We start from the raw sequence: 25317 nt of genomic DNA, 5'->3' as shown, positions 1-25317 counted from the left end.
ATGCTTTCACGATTACTAAATGATCCTGTAACGAAGTGCGCTGCTCTTCGTTGGATCTTCTCTATCTCCTCTATCAACCCTTTCTGGTATGGATCCCACACTGCTGAACAGTATTCAAGAAGTGGGCGAACAAGCGTACTGTAACCCACTTCCTTTGCTTTCGGATTACATTTCCTTAGGATTCTCCCAATGAATCTCAGTCTAGCATCTGCTTTACCGACGATCAACTTTATGTTATCATTCCATTTTAAATCACTCCTAATGCGTCCTCCCAGATGATTTATGGAATTAACTGCTTCCAGTTGCTGACCTGCTATATTGTAGCTAAATGATATGGGATCTTTCTTTCTATGTATTCGCAGCACATTACACTTGTCTACATTGAGATTCAATTGCCATTCCCTGCACCATGTGTCAATTCGCTGCAGATCCTCCTGCGTTTCAGTACAATTTTCCGTTGTTAAAACCTCTCGATATACCACAGCATCATCCACAAACAGTCTCAGTGAACTTCCAATGTCATCCACCAGGTCGTTTATGTATATTGTGAATATCAACGGTCCTACGACACTCCCCTGTGGCACACCTGAAATCTCTCTTACTTCGGAAGACTTCTCTCCATTGAGAATGACATGCTGCGTTCTGTTATCTAGGAACTCTTCAATCCAATCACACAATTGGTCTGATAGTCAATATGCTTTTACTTTGTTCATTAAACGACTGTGGGGAACTGTATCGAACTGCTTGCAAAAGTCAAGAAACATGGCATCTACCTGTGAACCCGTGTCTACGGCCCTCTGAGTCTCGTGGACGAATAGCGCGAGCTGGGTTTCACACGATCGTCTTTTTCGAAACCCATGCTGATTCCTACAGAGTAGATTTCTAGTTTCCAGAAAAGTCATTATACTCGAACATAATACGTGTTCCCAAACTCTACAACTGATCGACGTTAGAGATATAGGTCTATAGTTCTGCACATCTGTTCGACGTCCCTTCTTGAAAACGGGGATGACCTGTTCCCTTTTCCAATCCTTTGGAACGCTACGCTCTTCTAGAGACCTACAGTACACCGCTGCAAGAAAGGCGGCAAGGTCCTTCGCGCACTCTGTGTAAAATCGAACTGGTATCCCATCAGGTCCAGCGGCCTTTCCTCTTTTGAGCGATTTTAATTATTTCTCTATCCTTCTGTCGTCTATTTCGATATCTACCATTTTGTCATCTGTGCGACAATCTAGAGAAGGAACTACAGTGCAGTCTTCCTCTGTGAAACACCTTTGGAAAAAGTCATTTAGTATTTTGGCCTTTAGCCTGTCATCCTCTGTTTCAGTACCATTTTGGTCACAGAGTGTCTGGACATATTGTTTTGATCCACCTACCGCTCTGACATTTCTTAGGATTTTCTGCCAGGTCAGTACATAGAACTTTACTTTCGAATTCATTGAACGCCTCTCGCATGGTCCTCCTCACATTACATTTTGCTTCGGGTAAATTTTGTTTGTCTGCAAGGCGTTGGCTATGTTTATGTTTGCTGTGAAGTTCCCTTTGCTTCCGCAGCTTTCTAACGCAGTTGTTGTACCACGGTGGCTCTTTTCCATCTCTTACCATCTTGCTTGGCACGTACTCATCTAATGCATATTGTACGATGGTTTTGAACTTTGTCTACTGATCCTCAACACTATCTGTACTTAAAACAAAACTTTTCTGTTGAGCCGTCAGGTACTCTGAAATCTGCTTTTTGTCACTTTGGCTAAACAGAAAAATCTTCCTACCTTTTTCAATATTTCTATTTACGGCTGAAATCATCGATGCAGTAACCACTTTATGATCGCTGATTCCCTGTTCTGCGTTAACTGTTTCAAATAGTTCGGGTCTGTTTGTCACCAGAACGTCTAATATGTTATTGCCACGAGTCGGTTATCTGTTTAACTGCTCAAGCTAGTTTTCAGATAAAGCACTTTAAAAAATTTCACTGGATTCTTTGTCCCTGTCACCCGTTATGAACGTTTGAGTCTCCCAGTCTATATCTGGCAAATTAAAATCTCCGCAAAGAACTATAACATGGTGGGGAAATCTACTCGAAATATTTTCCAAATTATCCTTGAGGTGCTCAGCCACAACAGCTGCTGAGCCAGGGAGCCTATAGAGACATCCAATTACCATGTCTGAGCCTGCTTTAACCGTGACCTTCACCCAAATTATTTCACATTTCGGATCTCTTATATAGACATTCATTTCTGCATCATTTTTCTAAGTTCTAGGGGACTGATGACCATAGATGTTAAGTCCCATACTGCTCAGAGCCATCTGAGTCTGCATCATTTATGCACTAGACTTGCACAACAGCCCAGTGCTTGCCTCCTCCTTTCCTTTCTTGCTTCTTTTGTCATTTGCTGAGCAGCTAACGCTGCTTCACATACACGAAGCATTCCAGTTCCCACAGTCCTTTAGCTGTGTTCTGTCCAAATCATACCCCTAACTCCTCCAGAACATTAAGTCTTTCATAGTTCCCACCGTTAAAAGTTATTACAGCATCAGACACCGCTAACTTTAGCGTCATAAGGCCAACAAATACATTTTAGGCACAAGGCACCACACAACATTATTGAAGGACTCATTCACATTCTGGATCTTCCCATGCAATCACTTCTTTAGTAGATCAGGATTTGCTAGATCTCTGTACATAGGTTTGATTGCCTCCATTACTGCCAAAGAAAGAGAATGGGTGCCAGATAATTCAAGTTGCCTATATCTACACCAAGTGTTTGGTAGAGGTGGTAAAGGTGGACACAAAGCATGACATGGCTTTTCATCAGTTGATATTCGATGAAAGAAAGTGCTCTACACAGCTCTTTTCATCTTCTCTAAATTGTCACGGTTATCTCTAATGGCCTTCCCACAATATTCCTGTAATTCATCAATTACTTTGTTTGTTAGTCTCCCTGCACATTTTTTCTCTTCCCATCAGGCAGTATCAGAAACAAAGGATTTGTTTATTCGTAATGCCAACTTCTGAGACATATCAGTGAGCACAAAACAAAGCAATTCACAGCCTTCTAGACTGTGTATTTCTCAAGATATGACTCCTCAACTGTGGCAGTATATGCGTAGCCTTGAAATTTGACAGTCACATGTCAACATTCAAAATATTATGTGAAGGTCTCACAATTGTCTGATTTTAATGTATAATATACCAAAATGTTCAGAAAAGTCCAAGGTACAACATGGAATAAAAAAGAGAAAATGTCAAATTTCAACGAATTTTACAAATTAAAACAGTTACCTGAAGTTGTCAGACCACTAAATCCAAAACATGCTTTTTATGGCGAGAAATAAGAGCTAAAGCAGATGGTGTTAACACAAAAATTGATATAAATTTATATGTGTAGTCTCTATCTAACTGTACAGTATTATGATTATTATCCTGAAGGTCAGCCAACAAAAATACATAAGTCAAGACGTTATTCCAAAAACTGATATGGGCTTATAAAATGTAAAGTAGTGGCACCTATAGAATTGTATCATCCAATTTTATCAGTCCAAATAATGATTGATAAAAATGCAAAACTATTGTTTCCTTTATATGTAGCTTGTGTAGAAGGGAAAATAAATAAATGTAATCACAACAATAATAAAAAAATATTATTGGAACTTGGTAAGTAAAACTATAGAAAATGATATAAAATTTTAGATAGATATCAAGTGCGGAATTTTAGAAATGAAAGCAACATATTTTTTAAAAAAAATTATATAAGAATCTTTATTAAAATAAAATTAGGAACAAGCCCTTATGAGTGAAACCAATGGGTAGCACATCAAATAACATATCAAAGAAGTGAAAGAAACATTGGATATTGACTTAAATCCAAGAAAAAAAGCTATTGGTAGCATATGTCTATATTCACTATGAAGAAAATTTGGTCAGCGATAAAATATGAGTAAAACTGAGTATGTGGCAGATTTACAACAATCTTATGAGATACTATTGGATGATCGATTAGATAATATACATATAAATTTTAAAAATGACCATATGGTGCAGATGAAGTACAATTTCAAGGATTATTATGGGGAAGGTAACACAGCAACAAATATCTTTACACTAGCATTCACTACAGCAAATGCAAGCAATAGGTTGCATGATTTGTTGGATAAACAAGTTGAGGCTGTTATACATTTTGATATAGACAAAGTAGTATACATTGAACTAGTAAGGACACTGTACAATAAGGATGTATGTTAGGTGAATGGACAAATGAATTAGGAGATAGTAAATGGATTAAAAATTGGGCTTCAGCTGATCCTAAGGCTATTTTGAGAAAAATGATAAAAGCACTGTAATGACTGTAAAAGGTTTCCTTTTAAATACAAGAATATCCAAAAGTTGAATGGTGAATCTATGATAAAGAGTAACTGAGGATGAGGTGAAAGAGAAGATACAATTAGAGTTCAACCAAATAACTGGAAATGTAAAAACCAAAAATTTAATCAACAAGCAAGATAAGTACAACTTCTTATTTCAGTATAATAAAAGTTCTAGAAAATTGTGGTACAGTACCATATGGATTTTAAATTTTATTAATAAATTTTTATTCTGTATAAATGTAAGCCTTACTGAAGCTCATCAATGATAGCAATACTAATTTTTTAAACAAATTAGTGAGCAATAAGAAAATTTTTTGTTACGTTACCAGTGACACATATTTGAATACTAGAGATGGAGATAAAATATGCTTAGAATTGAATTCTGAACTTAAAATTATTTTGCCAGGTAGACATTTGAAAGTAATTAGTGGTTGGGATTTCAATTTTTTGAAGGAGGTAATGTCGATATGAGGTATAAAGGACTGAAGAAACATAAAAATAGTGACAATGAATATCATGACAAAGAATTTTTCCTCTGATTTTCTCACAGTAATCTCATGGGGGATGACCATTCTTCCACTGAATTTGATACACCAGGATTTGAAACATTAACTGTAACAAATTATCATTAAACTAAGGATGTAAATTACTATCAAATTTATTAGTTTGTATTTTATTTTATTTTAATATACATTACAAATAAAAATAAGATTACTTTATGTGTTTAACTGTCAAAATTTATAATTTTTTAGTGTTGGAGGGACCCCAACAATAGATCTGACACACTAAAATTATTTTTTAATTTAATTGTAATGCATTCATAAGACCTATTATTTTCAATTAAAATTATATTTTATTAATTTCTTAGTGTACTCAAAATTGACTCAGATTCTTGTATATAGTAGTAAGTGGGTATGTTGAATTCATAAGAACGTTTTCAATGTATGACCTTTTCCTAAAAATTAATTAAATTAATTATATTCTATTATTCTAATTAATTGTATTGTATCATATTTATAAAGATTTTCTAGTTTGTCTACATATCTTAAATGCTCCAATACAAACTTTTTTGTGAGTGTGGTGTCACTGTCGAACACTCCCTCCTCTGCAAGGTCGTTCAACTTCTTCAGGTCTGTGTCAACATGTTTTTGTTATAGTTTCATAAACAAAATCTCTTCCTATAGTTTTTTCACTTTGTTGGTGAGTTCATTACAAACTGACTGCAGTTCTGAAACATCTCTCTGAATAGCAGATATGGTCTGAGACAACTCATCATGTACTGTTTGCAAAGCTTTTTTGCTTTCTGTTCTGCTCATCTAACCTACTCAGAGTTTTCTTTTATTCTTCAAGCAATTGTGAAAATTTCATACCAAAATCTTTCAACATATTTGTTGATCTTTGATCAAATTCGTCCAAAATATTTGTAAATTATTGATCAAGTTTCTGGTCGAAATAATTCGATATTTTTGTAAACAAAAAAACTGTGATCTCGTTCATGTCGTTTGGCTTAGATGAAGGAGTGTTACCTTACATTTATGATGACCTCTGCCTGTAAACATTTTTTGTTCTCATGACATCGGACTTCCAAAGATTTCAGAGTCAGCTACAATGCCTCTTCCAAAGCTGTTGGGTGCAAAAATTTATTAATGGGCACTTCGTCTGTTGTCTGCACTGAAATATTTCCTAATAATGTTTACATCTGAAGTTATTATCAAACCAAGCTATTGCTCACGTAGCTGCAGAGCATTACTTATTTCAGTTTGCTCATCCACACTGATTATTTGCTGTTCTTGATTACATATCATATTTCCATTTATTTTGTTCCTTTCTTTCGGTTCCTTTTTGTTGAATGTATGTATTTCACTTAGGTTAATTATTGTTTATATTACTGCAAGTTGTATTCAGTTTTCATCGAAATTTGTTGTATGCTAATTGCACTGATAAGATCAACATGCATGCATCAGCTGATGCTTCCTTGATGGCTATTAATAGCCGTCCACCAAAACGAATCTTGTTTTGTTGCGAGTAACCTGGATTTGGCAATCGGAATGCTCTTTCGTCTCGCCGGGGTGTGTTTTCTATGTACTAGAAGTCATTTTGTAGTGTTGGGTAGATAAATAAAACAATTAATATTTTTTTCATAAATACTAGTATATTTTTCCTTTAAAAGCGGAGTTTTTGTTACAGAGCATTAATATGACTGGTTAATTCAACATGTTCGAGCAACAACTTGTGTAAACAAAAGAGCCAGTTCAAAAAAAAAAAAAAAAGAAAAACTGAATGCATGTCAATGTTCGACTTTCGTTTATGACTTCAGAGATATTATATTTTCTTATTTGCTATGTCTACATACAATTTATTATAAGCAGTGCCAAATAAAGTGTTAGTGTTAAAAAAAATTCTTTCTTTGCTCATCCTTCCTAGAGACATTATAACATCAATAGACAGAAGTACATCAGTGTAATGTCAGGTTAGCCAGGCGGCCAGATAATTGGACCATCCCTGCCAATCCAGTGATCTGGAAACACCTGGTCTAGAACATCTCGCACACTCTGAGACCTATATAACTACAAACCATCTTGTTGGAGAGCAACTGACTCTTGGCAGTCAGTCTGTTGTGGTAAGGCAGACACCTCCAATATGTCAAGGTAATTATTAGAATTAGATGGTGTTACTGAGAAAATGAGGTATCATAATGCTGTCGACAACCAAACAGCAGCACACATTAATTTTTTGCCTGTCATGTTCATCTAATTCGCAGAAATGCCGAATGGTTCCGTCCCAGATGTGAACATTGTTTTTGTTTACCCTATCACACATGTTGAATGTTAAGTTGTTTACAATATTTCTATTCTCCTCTAAACTATGAAGAACATCCATAGTGAACTGAATATGATGTGGCTTGTATTGTTTCAATGTGTGCAACAGTTGCAGTCGCTGTGGCTACATCTGTTAATGTTTCTGAAGGACATAGTGCAGCTTGCTCTAGGGATTTGCAGCTCGTGTGGCGCCCTCTGAACAGACTTATGCAGTGAACATTTGAAAATGTAGTTGTATTCATTCCTTGTCGAGTTCACATACTCTGGGTCATCCAGTATTGTGCTGCACATCAACACTTCCTGTCTGCATAAAATTTCTGTACCACTGGCGTATCAGTGCCCACGAGGGACTTACTTCCTGTACTGTGTTTGGAAGTTCTGTTGAACCTGCATACCCAATATTATCTGAGTAAACCATTCCACAGACTGAGCCTTTTCTTGAATCATTGTCATTATGCTTCACCCATGACAACATGGAATGCACAAAAACAAAACTTTGTATATTTGTCTGTCATAAGCAAAACATGATGTGAATATCCTAATTAGTTTGGGTGCAATAGCACACTGAAGTTGTCATGTACCTTTTCAGAGCCCTGTATCTTGCATTTGTTTTTGGTAGGTTAATATGGTAATGTATTCATTCTCATTACAATCACATTGTGATTACTAATCCCTACATCAGTCAAGAAGATGTCTATTTGTCAGGATAGTTTGTTGCTTAGAGATCTAGTATGTTAACGCAATCGTTTACACTTCGTGTTGCCTTTTGAACTAATTTCACAAAATAAACTAGCTGCACGAATGACTAAAATCTTGCATGCCAGCCTACAAGGTTTTACAATCAACGGTGAGATAATTACAAGCAGGAAACCAAAACATTTAGGCCTCTGCTGTCTGGCTTGCTTGTCATTAGGTCCAGTGTCATCTCCTTTTCAGCACACATAGCGCCATTCTTCAGTGTGTCAGTCTCTGAAGCCCAGTCTCCAAATCTCCTCACCTAGCACCATAGGCTTCTGTTCCCTGACATAGTTTCATTTCGCACAGGGAACTATATTTATCGAAGAAAGAAAAGGAAGCTTAATGCTCGTTGTTCCATCAACAACACGGTCATCAGTGATGGAGAACAGGTTCAGTTTAGGGAAGGATCAGAAAGGAAATCGACTGTGACCTTTCAACAGAAACAGCCCAGCATTTTACATATGCAATTTAGGTAGATCACAAGAAACCTAATCCTGGATAATCATATGGGGATTTGAACGATCCTCTTCCAAATATGAGTCCAACTCTGCTAACCACTGTGGTACCTCATATACTTATAAGAAACCATTGTCAAATGACTATTATAATAATTAAAACCTCAACCATGGGATTTTTTCTAATCTGTTACCCAAGAACACCTAGTTCGCTAATATTTTATTGGAGATAGAAACGTGTTCACAGTATTCATGCATTACCTTTGAGTGTTTCAGTAGCTCTCGCTAGGTTAAATCCACATCAAACCAGACCAACGTAAACAATACCGATTACAAAAATGAAATGAACATCAGTTCTCTTTTTACAATGATGCTACATGCACAACTATTATGGTAGTTGTCCTTTTGTTTATCAATAGACTCTAACACTGATGTGAATAAATCTCTGTGGATGTGCTGTTTTCTACGTGGCTCACAGCAAAGCATTCCCTCCAACATCCTAGGGTGATCATTGGAGGAATCTGCTGCCTTGCTAAACCAAGTAGTAGTTCCATCATACAGGTTCAAGATGATCTCTTTGTTGATTCTGCCACCCAAAATTGCACTATCTCTCACACTATATACAGACATGTTTACAGCAATTATGAGTCTCTTCTTCAAATAGTTAAACTAGATTGTCTTAACAACTATACATGATGATTTTGCAAATGGGAATCAACTACAGGAAACGATCATTGAAAGGATAATGAACAAAAAAGTCATTGGACACATGGCCAGAAATACATTTCAAGGAAGGTACACGCCCTTGAAGGTGGAGATAAAATATCTTTGACACTGGAGATTTAGTGATTGAAAGCACTTATGAGAGCACACCAGGCAAGTGGGAATGTCCTATCTGTCTTAGCGTTTTAACTCCACTTTGAAGTGGTGGTCGCCAGTAGTCCTCACCGACACATTGAGGCTGAACCATTCCACACACTGAGACTTTTCTTGAATTGTTGTCATTATGCTTCACTCACGACGACCTGAATCACACACAAACAATACTGAAGTTGTAGAGTACCTTTTGAGAGCCCTGTATCTTGCATTTGTTTTTCATGGGTTGGTGTGGTACTGTATTCAGTCTCACTACAATCACATTGTAATAACTAATTCCTGTATCAGTCAAGATTGTATGTTGCTTGGAGATCTGATATGTTAGTTCAATCATTTACACCTCATGTTACCTTCTGAACCATTTTCACAAAATGAACTAGCTGCACAAATAGCTAAAATCTTACATGACAGCCTATAAAGGTTTACAAGCGATGGTAGATGGTTCATGCCACCATACCATGACGATTCTCCATAGCCTACAAGTGGCTGTTATGAAAGTTGACTATACTGCTCCTCATGAAGGTAGCCTCATCTGTGATTGAGACAGAAATCCCAGCACTTTGGTGGCCTGTGTGACGAACCAGTGACAAAACTGCTGCCACAGAGGTTAGTCTGAACGTAAGAAAGCCAGTACGAGTTGTAAGTTATGTGAACTGTAGCAGTTTTCGTGGAGTATGTTCCACGTGGTCGTCTGGGTTAGACTTCTACATCCTGATGGGCCATGTGTCATATTCTACACTATTCAACAAGTTCCATCTCCATCTTCAAGTGGGTGTAAGTCCCCATACGTTCCTATGACTTTTTTTTGCTCATATTCTAAGGGATCATCTCCTGCAGTTTTCGCCAATTAGCAAAATCATTCTGTATTTACTAGACAATTCTTAGTATATTGTGCTAAGTGCAAATGCTTAACTTAGAAATGAAAAATAAAATAAAATAGTTGGTAGATCGCCACAGCTACTATCTGAAAGTAATTATTTCGCTACTTAGATTCTATTGTTGACTTAAAACAAATATAAATTGTGTACTGATTATAAACATTTTGAAGAAGAACTACTACGATTCGTAAAGTATTTATTTGGCTCTATTCAAAAACATATTAGTAAAGCCAGCCCTAAATTTATTCCAAAATAATTATCAGGTTTGTCAAAAGTATTGTTTGTATAACTATATCTGTTTATTTCATTATTTAAGCAAATAATTCGGCATAACCTTCTTAACAGAAGGAACTGCTAAAAAAGGAGGAATTTTTCAATGAATTCATTTAAATGAATGCCTTATGTTTTAATTGTAATTTTTTGTAACTTAAACATCGAGCAGTGTATAGTTTCAGTGCCTATTATTGTGACGATATATAAAGGACAGATTTTTGGTCCCTACACAGTCAGTCCACAGTCGATTTTCCGACAGGAATGATGTATTGGTTAAATTAACAACAATGCATCAGCTTAATGGTGCAATAAGTGTAACATAAATACACTCCTGGAAATTGAAATAAGAACATCGTGAATTCATTGTCCCAGGAAGGGGAAACTTTATTGACACATTCCTGGGGTCAGATACATCACATGATCACACTGACAGAACCACAGGCACATAGACACAGGCAACAGAGCATGCACAATGTCGGCACTAGTACAGTGTATATCCACCTTTCGCAGCAATGCAGGCTGCTATTCTCCCATGGAGACGATCGTACAGATGCTGGATGTAGTCCTGTGGAATGGCTTGCCATGCCATTTCCACCTGGCGCCTCAGTTGGACCAGCGTTCGTGCTGGACGTGCAGACCGCGTGAGACGACGCTTCATCCAGTTCCAAACATGCTCAATGGGGGACAGATCCGGAGATCTTGCTGGCCAGGGTAGTTGACTTACACCTTCTAGAGCACGTTGGGTGGCACGGGATACATGCGGACGTGCATTGTCCTGTTGGAACAGCAAGTTCCCTTGCCGGTCTAGGAATGGTAGAACGATGGGTTCGATGACGGTTTGGATGTACCGTGCACTATTCAGTGTCCCCTCGACGATCACCAGTGGTGTACGGCCAGTGTAGGAGATGGCTCCCCACACCATGATGCCGGGTGTTGGCCCCGTGTGCCTCGGTCGTATGCAGTCCTGATTGTGGCGCTCACCTGCACGGCGCCAAACACGCATACGACCATCATTGGCATCAAGGCAGAAGCGACTCTCATCGCTGAAGACGACACGTCTCCATTCGTCCCTCCATTCACGCCTGTCGCGACACCACTGGAGGCGGGCTGCACGATGTTGGGGCGTGAGTGGAAGACGGCCTAACGGTGTGCGGGACCGTAGCCCAGCTTCATGGAGACGGTTGCGAATGGTCCTCGCCGATACCCCAGGAGCAACAGTGTCCCTAATTTGCTGGGAAGTGGCGGTGCGGTCCCCTACGGCACTGCGAAGGATCCTACAGTCTTGGCGTGCATCCGTGCGTCGCTGCGGTCCGGTCCCAGGTCGACGGGCACGTGCACCTTCCGCCGACCACTGGCGACAACATTGATGTACTGTGGAGACCTCACGCCCCACGTGTTGAGCAATTCGGCGGTACGTCCACCCGGCCTCCCGCATGCCCACTATACGCCCTCGCTCAAAGTCCGTCAACTGCACATACGGTTCACGTCCATGCTGTCGCGGCATGCTACCAGTGTTAAAGACTGCGATGGAGCTCCGTATGCCACGGCAAACTGGCTGACACTGACAGCGGCGGTGCACAAATGCTGCGCAGCTAGCGCCATTCGACGGCCAACACCGCGATTCCTGGTGTGTCCGCTGTGCCGTGCGTGTGATCATTGCTTGTACAGCCCTCTCGCAGTGTCCGGAGCAAGTATGGTGGGTCTGACACACCGGTGTCAATGTGTTCTTTTTTCCATTTCCAGGAGTGTAGGTCATGTGTGTTAGATCAAGTAATGACAATGTCTGTTCAATTTACCTCAGAAATAGTCTCACATGTATCTTGTTATTCTGCAAGAAATGTGAGCTGTGTGGTTAGGTTTTTACTGCTGATAGATGTTCAGCAGCAAACTATCGTAGCAGTATGCTGATGTTTGCCTGCAATCTATTAGTGAGGCTTATCAACATTTAGTAATAGTGAACTGGCCATAAAATTGTGTAAGATTGATAGGTTGTTAACAGTGAAAGTAAAGAACTGTGAAACACAATTGTACAACTGTTGGCTACATCATTTACAGTAATCAGTGTTGAACTTCCGTCCCCCACTATCCTCACTGAAAACAAAAAAAACTTACAGGACATAACAGATGGAATGAACAGTCTACTGACCACAGAATATGGACTTAGAATAGATCGAAGCATAACGACTGTAATAAGCAGTAGCAGAAATGAGATTAGTGGAAAAACTTAGGGACCATGATGTAGACAAAGTGAATGAATTCTACTGTTTTGAGAGCAATATAACACTTGACAGACGAAGCAAGGAAGACATAAAAAGCAGTTTAGCACTGGCAAAGAAAGCTTTCCTAAGCAAAAGAGGACACTTATATCAAACATTGTCCTTAATGTAAGGAACAGAATTCTGAAGATGTGCAATTGGAGCACAGCACTTTAGGGATGTAAATCATGAACTGTGGGAAACCAGAAAAGAAAAGAATCAGATTGTTTGAATGTGATATTAATGAAGAGTACTTAAAATTATGCGGTCTAAGAAGATAGGCAATGAGTGAGCTATTCACAGAATTAACGAGGAGAGAAACAAGTGGAAAACATTGGCAAGGATAAGGGACAACATGATAGAACACATGTTAAAGATAACAAAGAGTAACTTCAGTGCTACTAGGGGGAGCTGTAGAGAGTAAAAACTGCAGGGATAGACAGAAAATGGAATATATCCAACAAACAGCAGAGGATGTTAGGTGAAAGAGGTGTTCTGAGATGAAGAGGTTGGCACAGGGGGATGAATTTGTGACAGGCGACATACAAACCATTCAGAAGCCGCATAAGCCGCATGCATTCACGTTCGCCCCCCCCCCCCCCCCCCCCGTCCCTGTCGCCCTCAACACTTGGCCAGTTTGACTCAACCAGCAGGCTCAAGCAAAATGGGGGAAGCTGAGAGGAGGCAATTGGCTCCCCCTCTCCCTGGAATACGGAATATTGAGTTTCAGAGCCATACCGTGGTGATACTGCCAGCAGTACTTAAGCTGTGAAACCTGCCCATGTAAGCTATACACAGATATAGAAAATTTTATTACATTGCAAGTAGGTTTAGTAAAATTATGGTATTGTTGAAAAATATTACTTAAATGAACTATATTTTGTAAACCCCTGTCGCCAGTTTTGTAAAGCCTTTCACTACGGCTGTGGAGGGCGAGTTGCTGCTGTTGTTATGGTAGGCGAGTGTGTCAATTCGTGAAACAGTTTCTGGTTCAGTACACTGCTAAGACAATTTCTCCCTGCTACTGTTACACAGGTATGCCCCAGGATCAGGTGACAGGATAGGAGAATGAGGGCTCTACAACACTCCAACAAATTAATGACAAAGTCACACAAATGAGTTAAAAAGGCTTACTTACTCTTCTGACGTGCTGGATGATTAAGTCTGCAACACTGCATGTAATATAACAGAAAAAGACCCTCAATAGCTAAGTACAAATAATCGTAGGTTAACTTCACAGTACAGAGGAAATGCAATTTAGAACAACTGTCTGTTCATTTTTAAAAGTTCACTAAATGATGTTCCCTGCTAAGTCAGCCTTGGACGAAGATCTATAGCCAAGTGGGGGCGAGAGCTGCTCTTCCATCTTCCAAGAAGGCTTCTATCCATTGCCGACCGGTCATCGGCAGATTGTACTCGGTCGGCAATTGGCCGAGGCCATGTCAATATTTTCGACCTCAGCTACGCCTGTGGCGCTGGTGGAACTCGTGTAAGTGGCGAGTCTCTATGGTATTGGAACCAGCTCGCATCCTTGCGCCTGTGGTGCTGTTTTCTGGCTGTGTCTTGCTTGGGCGACACAGTACCTACTATATTCATATAAAGTATTGCACATAAAGAAACTGTATTAAATACATCAAAAGTTGTAAAAACTTGCTGAAATACTGAAAGTAAAGCAAAATATACATTGTATTGTTTATAGCAGCTACTGTACATTTGTTATGTGTGATGTATAAGAAAGAATAGGTTTTTTATTTGTTCCTCAGAAACTATTAATGATGCATAAACTATTAATGCCAAATAGAAGAAAAAGGACTGCAATTAAGAGTTTAGAAAAATCCCTTTACAGGAATTAAGTTTTTTTTATAATCTTACATCGCATTTCCGTGCTTTAGGGAAAGAAGTTAGGTTAACAAACTGTTTTGTCTTCTATTGACAATGTAACTAAATTTGACATTCTGCATTCATCCGTACTCGACCTTAAGTACTTTTTATTATCTTTAATTTGCTGAAATTGCATTGACAATACGGTGCGGTCACTGGCATTGTCTTAAATATCCTTAAATCGGTTTTGGTATTTGGTTAAGCATCTCTTAACCTGTACTTTGATAATATCATCAAAATGTCCAACTGCATAGTCCTGTAAAAGCCCTCAGGTCCTTGACATGGAACCTGAAAGCAGCTATTTCGTTAAATTGTTCGTCAGTGTCATTATCTCTGCCATACTGGAATCCAAAATCAGCTGCACATAGATTCAAGATAGGACAGAGCTTTCAAATAAGGCCTTTCCTGACAGGTAATTAAAGTCAGGTGAAATGGTGGGAGATTGTGAGACCTGTTTTTCATTTCACTTTTCAGTGTATGAGACACTCAAACCCAAACAAATTCGCTCAAGCCTATAATTGATCAAATGGCGTGTTTGTTTGGGCACCAGTTTACCAACATTTGAGATCCTACAGTACCACAGCAAAGTAGCAGCTGAAGCTCTGTTATTGAATCTGAGTGAGCCGTGAACGTGGCAAAAGTGCATTTACAGGCATGGATCAAAGGAAAGATTTGTTTTCATGGGCAGAAAATAGAGAGACACAATGGGTAGTGGAACTTACTTGCCACTCCCATTTAATTCTTAAAGCTTATTTCTATCGTATTTTTTTATGGTCAGGTTTTTTGGCCCTCTACACCTGCACCCTTGGTCGGGTAATAACTGGCCACACCCACAGTACAGTTCTGTCGAGTTTTTATTAATTACAGAACTCTCAAAAAAATGGTTCAAATGGCTCTGGGCACTATGGGACTTAACATCTGAGGTCATCAGTTTCCTAGAACTTAGAACTACTTAACCTAACTAACGTAAGGACATCACATACGTCAATGCCAGAGGCAGTTTTCGATCCTGCGACTGTAGCGGTCCTGCCGTTCCAGACTGAAGCGCCTAGAACCGATTGGCCACACCGGCTGGCAATTACAGAACTCTATGTACTATATAAAACCATTAATTATGTGGTATAATAAATAATTTTTTGTGTCACCTATAAAACGTCGCTCTTCCAGCATGACATACCCAAAATCGTTCAACTCATTTTCAGAAAAAAATGGCGATTTTCTAGTCTTGCCAGCTCCCTCCCTTCACCCCTCCTGGAAAATTTCTGTGGATGCCCATGACTGAACCAGCAATAAAGAAACAAGACGATGACTGTAGAAATGCAGTCTATTTTAAAGAGACAATGACAATAACACCGCATTTTCTGGATTCATTTAAGTTTGCTGATTCCCTTCAGAGTACCCAAGCACAGGATATCAGTTATTGTTCATGAAGAGTGCAAGGCTCTTAATAATGTACTGAAAATATATAGTCTTCATTTCACATTTTCTTTGTTACCATGTAACTTAGGAGATATGGCTATTAACAAATTCTTGCAAAAGGCCACAATACTGATAGTGAAATACATAATATCCTCCTTGAAGAGGCAACTGGGCTGTCTGACTTTGAGAATGCAGCGGTGATTGTCAGTCTGTATTGAATAGGATTGTACTCTGAAGTGCGGTCAGCATCAGTTTTTTTAATTTTTAAGTGCTAATTATATTTCGGATTTCAAAGTCTGGTTGTTCTTAGTAGAGATCTATCAATTTTTTCCCTTTTCTGATGATTTCACTCAAAACTAATTTTGAGATAGCATGTAAAATGGTTATGAACTGTAGATTAAAACTGAAGAAATTGCACAAAGGTGGGAATTTGAGGAGATGGGACCTGGATAAATTGAGAAAACCAGAGACTGTAGAGAGCTTCAGGGAGAGCATTAGGGAACGATTGACAAAAATGGAGGCAAGAAATACAGTAGAAGAAGAATGGGTACCTTTAAGAGACGAAATAGTGAAGGTAGCTGAGGATCAAGTAGCTAAAAAGACGAGGGCTAAATGAAATCCTTGGGTAACTGAATAGATATTGAATTTAATTGATGAAAGGAGAAAATACAAAAATACAATAAATGAAGAAGGCAAAAAGGAATACAAACGTCTCAAAAATGAGATTGACAGGAAGTGCAAAATGGCTAAGCAGGGATGGCTAAAGGACAAATGTACGGATGTAGAGGCTTATCTCACTAGGGGTAAGATAGATACTGCCTATAGGAAAATTAAGGAGACCTTTGGAGAGAAAAGAACCACTTGTATGAATATCAAGAGCTCAGATGGAAACCCAGTTCTAAGCAAAGAAGGGAAAGCAGAAATGTGGAAGGAGTATGTAGAGGATCTATACAAGGGCGATGTTCTTAAGGAAAATATTATAGGAATGGAAGAGAATGTAGATGAAGATGAAATGGGAGATATACTGCATGAAGAGTTTGACAGAGTACTGAAAGACCTGAGTCAAAGCAAGGCCCCGGGAGTAGACAACATTCCATCAGAACTACTGACAGCCTTGGGAGAGCCAGTCCTGACAAAACTCTACCGTCTGGTGAGCAAGGTGTATGAGACAGGAGAAATACCCTCAGACTTCAAGAAGAATGTAATAATTCCAATCCCAAAGAAAGCAGGTGTTGACAGATGTGAAAACTGCCAAGCAATCAGTTTAATATGTCACAGCTGCAAAATACTAACGCGAATTCTTACAGACAAATGGAAAAACTGATAGAAACCGACCTCGGGGAAGATCAGTTTGGATTCCGTAGAAATGTTGGAACACGTGAGGCAATACTGACCCTACCACTTATCTTAGAAGATAGATTAAGGAAAGGGGAAGCTACATTTCTAGCATTTGTAGACTTAGAGAAAGGTTTTGACAATGTTGACTGGAATACTCTCTTTCAAAATCTGAAGGTGGCAGGGGTAAAATACAGGGAGCGAAAAGCTATTTACAATTTGTACAGAAACCAGATGGCAGTTATAAGAGTTGCGGGACATGAAAGGGAAGCAGTGGTTGGGAAGGGAATGAGACAGGGTTGTAGCCTCTCCCCGATGTTATTCAATCTGTATATTGAGCAAGCAGTAAAGGAAACAAAAGAAAAATTTGGAGTAGGAATTAAAATCCATGGAGAAGAAATAAAAACGTTGAGGTTCGCCAATGACATTGTAATTCTGTCAGAGACAGCAAAGGACCTGGAAGAGCAGCTGAACAGAATGGACATCGTCTTGAAAGGAGGATATAAGATGAACATCAACAAAAGCAACACGAGAATAATGGAATGTAGTCGAGTTAAATCGGGTGATGCTGCGGGAATTAGATTAGGAAATGAGACGCTTAAAGTAGTAAATGAGTATAGCTATTTGGGGAGCAAAATAATTGATGATGGTCGAAGTAGAGAGTTTATAAAATGTAGACTGGCAATGGCAAGGAAAGCATTTCTGAAGCAGAGAAATTTTTTAACATCGAGTATAGATTTGAGTGTCAGGAAGTTGTTTCTGAAAGTATTTGTATGGAGTGTAGCCATGTATGGAAGTGAAACATGGACGATAAATAGTTTGGACAAGAAGAGAATAGAAGCTTTCGAAATGTGGTGCTACAGAAGAATGCTGAAGGTTAGACGGGTAGATTACATAACTAATGAGGAGGTATTGAATAGAATTGGAGAGAAGAGAAATTTGTGGCACAACTTGACTAGAAGAAGGTATCGATTGGTAGGGCATATTCTGAGGCATCAAGGGATCACCAATTTAGTATTGGAGAGCAGCGTGGAGGGTAAAAATCGCAAAGGGAGACCAAGAGATGAATACACTAAACAGATCCAGAAGGATGTAGGTTGCAGTAGGTACTGGGAGATGAAGAAGCTTGCACAGGATAGAGAAGCATGGAGAGCCACATCAAACCAGTCTCTGGACTGAAGACCACAACAACAACAACATGTAGAAATTAACGTAAAGACCTCCTGTTGGTATACTATCGTCTCGTTCTGGAACAGTAGAGAGGAATACTATCCAAGTACAGTGGGTACGAAAGGACTCCTTTCTTTGAAGTACCAACACTGTGTGTAACTTGTTAACTGTTACTGAATAATCCACAGATCTTCATGGGATACTGTCCACACCTGACGTGCCGTGCTTCAAGAAACTACCCCGCCCCTCCATTTTTTTTTTTTGCATGGCGCATCTGGTGAAGATACAGCTCTAGGAATCACCCCATCTTGAGATGATGAGTAGCTCTGTAGATCAGAAAGTCAGTCAGTAGTCCGCGCCATGATATGTGAACCGATGGCAGCCCAGTGGCCAGCCAGGGTAGAGTGGTATCAGTGATGCAGGTTGAACTGCCTAACGACACTGTGAGAGCCAGCCTGGCTAAGACGGACTATCATTGATTGGCAGTGTACAATGTATGCCTCTGACCACTGGGTCTTAGTACCACTGCCATACAGTTTCAGTTAAAGTTCAATAGCTGAATAACAATAGATTTTATGATTCAAGCAATTCATGATGAAATACCTTAACACAGAGATAGAGCATGTTTGAACAAGTATCGACTGCAACTAATAAGAAGTACTACAATGGTTTACTATGCAAATGCTTTACATATTGTGAGAGTTGCTGTTGTTGTTGTGGTCTTCAGTCCTAAGACTGGTTTGATGCAGCTCTCCATGCTACTCTATCCTGTGCAAGCTTCTTCATCTCCCAGTACCTACTACAACCTACATCCTTCTGAATCTGTTTAGTGTATTCATCTCTTGGTCTCCCTCTACGATTTTTACCCTCCACGCTGCCCTCCAATACTAAATTGGTGATCCCTTGATGCCTCAGAATATGTCCTACCAACCGATCCCTTCTTCTAGTCAAGTTGTGCCACAAACTTCTCTTCTCCCCAATCCTATTCAATACCTCCTCATTAGTTATGTGATCTACCCATCTAATCTTCAGCATTCTTCTGTAGCACCACATTTCGAAAGCCTCTATTCTCTTCTTGTAGAAAATAGTTATCGTCCACGTTTCACTTCCATACATGGCTACACTCCATACAAATACTTTCAGACACGACTTCCTGACACATAAATCTATACTCGATGTTAACAAATTTCTCTTCTTCCTTGCCATTGCCAGTCTACACTTTTTTTCCATCTATACTTCGACCATCATCAGTTATTTTGCTCCCCAAATAGCAAAACTCCTTTACTAATTTAAGTGTCTCATTTCCTAATCTAATTCCCTCAGCATCACCCGATTTAATTCGACTACATTCCATTATCCTCGTTTTGCTTTTCTTGATCTTCATCGTATATCCTATCCTTCCTTCAAGACACTATCCATTCCATTCAATTGCTCTTCCAAGTCCTTTGCTGTCTCTGACAGAATTACAATGTCATCAGCGAACCTCAAAGTTTTTATTTCTTCTCCATGGATTTTAATACCTACTCCGAACTTTGCTTTTGTTTCCTTTATTGCCTGCTCAATATACAGATTGAATAACATCGGGGATAGGCTACAACCCTGTCTCACTCCCTCCCCAACCACTGCATCCCTTTCATGCCCCTCGACTCTTATAACTGCCGTCTGGTTTCCGTACAAATTGTAAATAGCCTTTCGCTCCCTGTATTTTATCCCTGCCTCCTTCAGAATTTGAAAGAGATCATTCCAGTCAACATTGTCAAAAGCTTTCTCTAAGTCTACAACTGCTAGAAATGTAGGTTTGCTTTTCCTTAATCTTTCTTCTAAGATAAGTCGTAAGGTTAGTATTGCCTCACGTGTTCCAATATTTCTACGGAATCCAAACTGATCTTCCCCGAGGTCGACTTCTATCAGTTTTTCCATTCGTCTGTAAAGAATTCGCGTTAGTATTTTGCAACCGTGACTTATTAAACTGATTGTTTGGTAATTTTCACATCTGTCAACACCTGCTTTCTTTGGGATTGGAAGTATTATATTCTTCTTGAAGTCTGAGGGTATTTCACCTGTCTCATACATCTTGCTCACCAGATGGTAGAGTTTTGTCAGGACTGGTTCTCCCAAGGCCGTCAGTAGTTCTAATGGAATGTAGTCTACTCCTGGGGCCTTGGTTCGACTCAGGTCTTTCAGTGCTCTGTCAAACTCTTCATGCAGTATCATATCTCCCATTTCATCTTCATCTACATCCTCTTCCATTTCCATAATATTGTCCTCAAGTAGATTGCCCTTGTATAGACCCTCTATATACTCCTTCCACATTTCTGCTTTCCCTTCTTTGCTTAGAACTGGGTTTCCATCTGAGCTCTTGTTATTCATGCAAGTGGTTCTCCTTTCTCCAAAGGTCTCTTTTTTTTCCTGTAGGCAGTAACTACCTTATTCCTAGTACTTGCTTCTGCATCTTTGTATTCGTGATCTAGCCATCCCTGCTCAGCCAATTTGCACTTTCTGTCAATCTCATTTTTGAGAAGTTTGCATTCCGTTTTGCTTGCTTCATTTACCGCACTTTTATATTGTCTCCTTTCATCACTTAAATTCAATATCTCGTCTGTTACCCAAGGATTTCTACTAGCCCTCGTCTTTTTACCTACTTGATCCTCTGCTGCCTTCACTATTTCATCTCTCAAAGCTACCCACTCTTCTTCTACTGTATCTCTTTCCTCTGTTCTTGTCAATGTTCCCTAATGCTCTCCCTGAAACTCTCTACCACTTCTGGATCTGTCAGTTTATCCAGGTCCCATCTCCTTAAATTCCCACCTTTTTGCAGTTTCTTCAGTTTTAATCTACAGTTCATAACCAATAGATTGTGGTCAGAGTCCACATCTGCCCCTGGATATGTCTTACAATTTAAAACCTGGTTCCTAAAGCTCTGTCTTACCATTATATAATCTATCTGATACCTTCTAGTATCTCTGGGATTCTTCCATGTATACAACCTTCTTTCATGATTCTTGAACCAAGTGTTAGCTATGATTAAGTTGTGCTCTGTGCAAAATTCTATCAGGCGGCTTCCTCTTTCATTTCTTAGCCCCAATCGATATTCATCTACTACGTTTCCTTCTCTCCGTTTTCCTACTACCGAATTCCAGTCACCCATGACTATTAAATTTTCGTCTCCCTTCACTGTCTGAATAATTTCTTTTATTTCATCATACATTTCTTCAATTTCTTCGTCATCTGCAGAGCTAGTTGGCGTATAAACTTGTACTACTGTAGTAGGCGTGGGCTTCATGTCTATCTTGGCCACAATAATGTGTTCACTATGCTGCTTGTAGTAGCTTACCAACATTCCTATTTTCCTATTCATTATTAAACCTACTCCTGCATTACCTATATTTGATTTTGTATTTATAACCCTGTATTCACCCGACCAGAAGTCTTGTTCCTCCTGCCACTGAACTTCACTAATTCCCACTATATCTAACTTCAACTTATCCATGTCCCTTTTTAAATTTTCTTACCTACCCTCCGATTAAGGGATCTGAAATTCCACTTTCCGATCTGTAGAATGCCAGTTTTCTTTCTCCTGATAACAACATCCTCCTGAGTAGTCCCCACCCGGAGATCCAAATGGGGGACTATTTTACCTCCGGAATATTTTACCCAAGAGGACGCCATCATCATTTAACCATACAGTAAAGCTGCATTATTTAATCTCGAAAAATCAATTGGGCTGTGTCTGTGACGGTCTAATATTCGTTTCGAATTGCTTCTGCACTGTGTTGGTTCCCTGTAAAAAATCGTGTCAACAATAGGAGGTGCATGAATAATCGATCTTGGCTAGATGTGTAATGAAAATTATTGTGCTAGTGAACTATTTTAAAAGTGCAATTGGATTTAAAAGTAGTGTTCTACAGAATATACCACAGTAAGTTTGAACTGTATTGGGGGATAATTGTTATTCACGCACATGTACGACATGTTCCCACCTCTCAAACACTGTAGATACTGTGTTGATATAACATCGGTCTGTGAAGTGGAAACATCATTTTAAGGGGAATGTTGGGGTTCAGATACACGGTGAAAGCAGATACACGGTGAAAGATAAATAAGATACTTCCCCATGACCCCATTTGTACCACTTCCAGAACTACAATCATGGATTTGGAAAATGATTATGGGAAGAATAGGCAGCCAGATTTTTTTACTTGCTTAACCAGCTTTGATATAAACCTGGCAAACTGCATGGCTAACCTAACCTCACTTCGAAAGCCTCCAGCCGATTGATGATGGTACAGCTCCGTTTTATCAAATCGAGAAGTAGCCTTTAACACTCGTTTACTGCAGGTCTCATCATGCATGTCCATGTGTGCTTTACAAAGACTTTTAAATCACACAGCAATCTGTGAATTAATAAAGTCAGTTTCTGTATACTATTTGCTATAAAATTTTATATAGCCCTTCAGAATAACAATAGTTAATCCCTGCATGAGTTTCATTTCTAAACCTCACATAATTTCGGGTATATTCAGAATTACCTAAAACCTACACGCCTCTTCAGGCAGGCCTTGGTTCTAAGAAAATCGCTAAAATAAGTAATTAAATTCCAGAAAAAGAACGACCCGCGTTGTTCCGTGTGTACCAAGGAACACAGTATACTATACAGTATACAGACAGTGGAAATGTCGACCATTAGGGTGCATGCATTGTCATTGCCCAACCAATTGTCGGGTAGACAATGTCACTGCCTCGTTCTATTAGAAATGCGTTTGGAGCTGTACCAAATACGGGGTGAAAACACAAAGATCCCAGGTGTTCAACGTCCCTATCACGTGCGCAATGCAAATCAGATACCTGATTACCCGCTGTAATGGGGAGCCCAGCTCTTAAAAAAGAATATTTCGGTGGAGAGAGAGGTTTAACACGCTTTCCTGTACGCCTATGCTGTGTTAAGTTTCATATTATTATGCGCAATGCGTTCCATTTTAATGAAATTCTTGCTTGGCGTTAAAAACAGATTCTACAGCTGCAAGAATCAGCAGTGTACTCTCCTTGTTGTAGGCCTGTTATTCATCTGAAGAACCTTCAAAATCGTTTTGGATGTTCATTAAAGGGGGGCTAGTATGAGATTGTAGTCTTGAATACGAGAAATCGGGTTTCTGGCGTGAAGTACGACTATCGACACTTGGCTATGTTGTCAGATAATTGTTTTTCGTCTACCAATTGTACAATTGGAGTAGTCTATTCCTTAAGTGTGAAGAAAGAATTTGTATTACAGTATATACTTTTAAAGTAGGTTAACGTTTTCGCAATTAATTGGCATCGTAAGATGCACTGCTCGCAAAATCAACTGTATGGGGCTTAATTATCTTGAACGGAAGAACCTGTTGATATGGCATCAAACTCTTTTCATGAGAAGCTGTGAGCAATTTCCTTCCTTAGTTGTTGATTGTACTTGATAGAATGCACTTATGTATAATGTACGATGTAAGAGATGGGTGACGAAGAGTACGCTATGTAGTGTTAGCATTTTTTTAAGGTAGGCTGTTAAACGCTAGACAAACATGCAACTTTCACATATTAGCAGTTACTCGAGGACGTGTTTGTAATTATCAGGAATATAGAGGTTGTGAAGTATGAAACCAATTTTTCTAATGAATTTGTTGTGTTGAATATCCGTAAACGATAAGGCGTTGAGGAGTTGACGGTTAAGGAAAACTTGATAAATTCTCAACGCGCGATAACTACTGAGTGCCTTTCGCTATATATTTCTGTGGTAATCCGATGTTATCTTAATATTGTGTGTCTATTATCTTATCGCCGATTGTCACAACGCGAGCTCTACGGGTACAGTTGTTAGTTGTGCAGACCTGTCATTGGACAAGAACAAAGGCTCTTAGGGAGGTACGTAGTTTTCAACTATTATTGTCTGACATGAAGGCTTCCGTTGTAGTTTTACTACATGTACCATTTGAGTCACAGTATTCATAATTTCCCTGAATTGCCTCGAAATACGCGATCCTCAATAAAGGAGTTTTTACGGGAGACGAAAATGCTCCCCGCAAACCCAAATCGCGCCCAGTAAACCATTCGGTGCCACTGCCCAGTAAAGTTTCCTCTAAAAATATGTATATTCTTGTCTTATTAAAAAGGACACAACAAAGTTTAGAAGTCTTTACGTGCATGGAAAAAAATTAAAATGAGAACTGTCACGAACAGAAGGAACAAATGTGTGTTGTGAAACAATAAATGATTATTATGCCATAATTACTGTTCCCGTAACGTTAATATAAATGTCTCCACAATGTTTAGTATTATTTTGTTACCAACAAAGCGTTTATTGGAAAACATTTTAACACATATTAAAACGTATATCGTTTTCAAGTGTTCATATTTAAATAAACATTACGCTGGCTAATGTTTATGTCCAGTACACACATAAGTTGGGTGATAATGGTAAACATTTGCATAATGGTGTAAAAAGTGTCAGCTTGTTTTTTAATTGATAGAGATTTTTATGTAATTATGTTTGTATGTGTGTAATATACATGAACAAGGGTCAACATTTACACATTCCAGCAGATGTAAATCAATGAGCATTACACTGATGGATCACTAGGAAGAAAGATTTCATCCAGCCCTATTGATGTGATGTTATTTCATTTTCATATTACAGAGCTATCTTTAGGAATTTTTTGACTGAAATTCTATTTGGAAAAGTAAAATGTGATATGGCATTCCTCTTGCATTTATGAAGTCTGACTGTCATAACAGAAAGCAGCTGACTTCATTGCGTCTAAAAACTGCAAAAAGGGAGAGTGGTTGGGAAAAAAAAAAAAAATTGATCTGAATAGGAAAAAAAAAA

The 25317-nt window shown here is 39.0% G+C and overlaps 1 protein-coding gene across 3 annotated transcripts in view; it reads left to right on the top strand.

The window, feature by feature from the left end:
• The first annotated feature begins 23656 nt into the window (after positions 1-23656).
• The window catches only part of LOC124594786 (transmembrane channel-like protein 5), a 279471-nt gene continuing 277810 nt past the window's right edge, over positions 23657-25317 (top strand). Inside the window, exon 1 of one of the 3 annotated variants that reach the window (XM_047133199.1) lies at positions 23657-23873. The gene's annotated coding sequence lies outside the window, so the exon portion shown is untranslated. The other 2 variants (XM_047133201.1, XM_047133200.1) reach the window with 2 other exon arrangements.

This window comes from Schistocerca americana, chromosome 2 (assembly GCF_021461395.2).
Source record: "Schistocerca americana isolate TAMUIC-IGC-003095 chromosome 2, iqSchAmer2.1, whole genome shotgun sequence".
In the NCBI taxonomy this organism is placed as follows: domain Eukaryota; kingdom Metazoa; phylum Arthropoda; class Insecta; order Orthoptera; family Acrididae; genus Schistocerca; species Schistocerca americana.
This window is presented reverse-complemented; position numbering and strand designations above follow the sequence as displayed.